The sequence below is a fragment of the Malus sylvestris genome, chromosome 3 (assembly GCF_916048215.2).
Source record: "Malus sylvestris chromosome 3, drMalSylv7.2, whole genome shotgun sequence".
Taxonomy (NCBI): domain Eukaryota; kingdom Viridiplantae; phylum Streptophyta; class Magnoliopsida; order Rosales; family Rosaceae; genus Malus; species Malus sylvestris.
The window spans coordinates 32,865,726-32,868,948 of record NC_062262.1 but is presented as its reverse complement, the minus strand read 5'-3'; the positions used below and the strand labels follow the sequence as shown (position 1 = coordinate 32,868,948).

Sequence of the window (3,223 nt, the reverse complement as noted above, 5' to 3'; positions counted from 1 at the left end):
TGGCAAGAGGCTCACATTTCCGTCGAGTCATACAAGCTGTGTGACACGTCCCGATCCCGATATCCTCGGGATATCAGGATGGTCACGTGCTGGCCGACACCCGAGGGTGACGAAAGCCATTTATTGAGTGCAATTGCTGAAAATAAAGGATAGATAAAACTTATAAATGTAAAAGAATAAGGAATATGCATTTAAGGAACGTGTTCAGAGCATACAACTAACTAGAACACTAAAAGAATGATATAAAATGAAATGAATAAAAGAATGAGTCACACACCAAGAGGACTCGAAAATGCCGATGCGGAAGTGCCTTGATTGTCGGGATTGTACGCCTCGATCCTAAATCCTGAAGGGGGCGCAAAACAAACATGAGTGGACCAAGTTGATATATATATAATAAAACAGTTATCAATATACTAACCCCCAGGTTTATGAAAACAAATATATAATGATGAACGTAGGTTTTCCGAAACCTAGCATGATGTGCAGTATCTCAAATCATAACTCATATATAATAATCACTAGTGAATTGTCCGATAACCTGCAGGCCCCATGCCGGCTCCCCGTCTCTGAGCAGACAGTCAGAGGAAAATACACTTCAGGCCCCATGCCGGCTCCCCGTCCCTGTGCTAAATAGCCAGAGGAAACACACTCCAGGCCCTATGCCAACACCAAACCGTCGCCCGGGACGGACCAGAATCTATCCCTACGTCCCATAGCGGAAAGGACCACTAGGTAAGTACAAAACCATTGAACATACATATATTGAAAAACAACTTCATAGTATAAAGTCATCCATCATCTATACTATAAAGAGGTGTTCGAAACATGTTCTAAATATCATATCGTCATCCATCAGATATTCTATAAGAACACGGGTTATAGGAAAAATAGTAATAATTCAAGGTAGCCTCAGTAAGCATGTTATCTCAAAACGTTTCATAAAACGTAATCATTAAATCATGCATTTCATGTATGCATTTCTACTATTAAAACATGCTTTTGAAGGGGTCCACTCACAGTACTTAGCCGTCGAAGAGCCACGCAACTAACGTCACCAATATTGCCCCTAAGCACATAAAGGGTCCAATTAATAAAACTATATAATAGCAATTGAATTTGGGAAAACGGACGTTGGAAACGGATTCAGAACGTCGAATTACCCTAAGAAGGGTCCCGGACGAAAACCCGAAAAGTCAACTCTAAAGTCAATGTTGACCGGAGGTCAACGGTCAAATTAGGTCTAACGAGTTTTAGGCTTGAAATCCGGATTAGGGTTTAGGTTAAATAGGATTAGGATTTATTGGGTTTTGATTTTAGGGTTCTAAGGTTAAAAGGGTTTAGGGTGAAAATGGGTGGTTTGGATTTCTAAGGTTTTGGGTTAAAATGGTTTAGGGTTAGGAAAGGGGTTTGGGTTTAAGCCCAAACACATACATATACTATAAACATACACACACACACACACACACTACACAAGGCCCTAAGGCCTCCTAACAGAAATCAGGGCTTTAAGCCCTTGGTTGAAAATCGGCCCAAGGCCAACCAAAACTAGGGCCCGAGCCCTTTGGGTTTTAAAAACATATAACTAAAAATAAAAACTGAATGGGTTAGGGTACTGGGCTAAGGCAACACGGGCCTAAGGCCCGAGGGAGAGGGAAAGGCCGGATGGCCTGGGTTTGTCGAAGGAGAAGGCCGGAATTTCGGCCGGAAAACCACCCAACTTTAAATGGCCATAACTTTGTCAATACTCAACGAAATCAAGCAAGACAAAAATGAAAGTTGTAGCCCTTGAAGAGACGAAGAGAATGGTACCTCACACGACGTCTAACTCGCCGTGGTTTGGTCGGAAAATTCCTCGAAAGCCGTCGGACTCGCCGGAAACTGGGTAAGATTCAAATGAGTATAACTTCTTCAATACTCAACGAAATTAAGTGAAACAAAAAGGAAAGTTGTAGTACTCGATGAGACGAAGAGATTGATACCTTACACGCCGGCCAACTCGCTGTGGTTTGGCCGGAAATGGCCTCGAAAGGGGCGGTGCTCGCCGGAGCTTACTCCGTGCAGTCGAACTCGCAGGGCAGGGTCCGGGGTTCGTTGCGAGCCTCTCTTCGATGGTGACTCGGTCCTAGTGAGTCCAGGGGAAGAGAGAGATGCGAGAGGTTGAGGGAGAGAGAGACGGGAGAGCTGAGAATGAGAGAGCTAAGGGAGAGTTAGGGGGGAGAGAGACGAAGAAGAAGGAAGAGAGAGATCAGAAAAAATAAAAAAAATAAACAAGGTGGGCCCCACAGGCTCACCAATTAAGGCTTTAAAACAATTTTAAAATATAAAAGAGGGTTGGGGTGTTTCACTGTGGCTCAGATTTGTAGGTCCAACCATTCCACAAACCTTAATAGAAGTAGGAAAAGACGAGGTACGGATCTCTTGGACGATTAGTTTGTCTGTAACAGTGCATTTCCTGATACGTACTTTAGACTTCGTTTTAGAATGGAACGACATTTGTTCAACAAAATCATGATTGATGTTTGCAACCATGATTCTTACTTTGTGCAAAAGAATGATGCTTTTGGTGTTATGGTCCTCATTCTTGAGCAAACAATTACTACTAATTTGCAGATGCTTGCATATGGAGTATCTGCAAACCAAGTGGATGAGATAGCGAGGATGGGGAAATCAACAATTCTTGAGTCCCTGATGAGATTTTGCGGAGCAATCGAATCTATCTACACCGCAGAGTACCCCAGGACCTACTGAGATGGACTTGCAAAGGCTTCTGAAGAAGGGTGAGATGCGAGGTTTTCTTACGATGATCGGAAGCATCGACTGTATGCATTAGACCTAGAAAAAGTGTCCAAGTGCATGGAAAGGCGCTTATGGGGACAACAAAAGATAAAAAAGTATCATTTTGGAAGCGGTAGCATCTTTTGATACATGGATTTGGCATGTTTTTTTCTGGGTTCCGGGAGCTCAAAATGACCTAAATGTCCTTACCCAATCCCTAGTGTTCAACAATGTCCTGCAAGGAAAGACACCAAAAGTCACGTACTGGGTCAACGGACATAAGTACGATGTGTCATACTACCTAGCAGACGACATTTACCCAAGGTGGTCCTCGTTTGTCAAAACAGTGCCACGTCCGCGAAGTGTAGAGGAAAACACTTTGCAAGCTGTCAAGAGAGGTGCAGGAAGGATGTAGAGTGTTGTTTTGGTATCCTCTAAGCTCGCT

General features: G+C 43.3%; 1 long non-coding RNA gene across 1 annotated transcript; it reads right to left on the bottom strand.

Moving 5' to 3' along the window:
• Window positions 1-1,580: 1,580 nt before the first annotated feature.
• On the bottom strand, window positions 1,581-2,202 carry LOC126614323 (uncharacterized). The gene is made up of 2 exons (XR_007620341.1): window positions 1,983-2,202; window positions 1,581-1,881 (listed from the first exon to the last, which is right to left on the bottom strand). It is a non-coding gene; the product is annotated as an uncharacterized LOC126614323 (long non-coding RNA).
• Window positions 2,203-3,223: the final 1,021 nt, after the last annotated feature.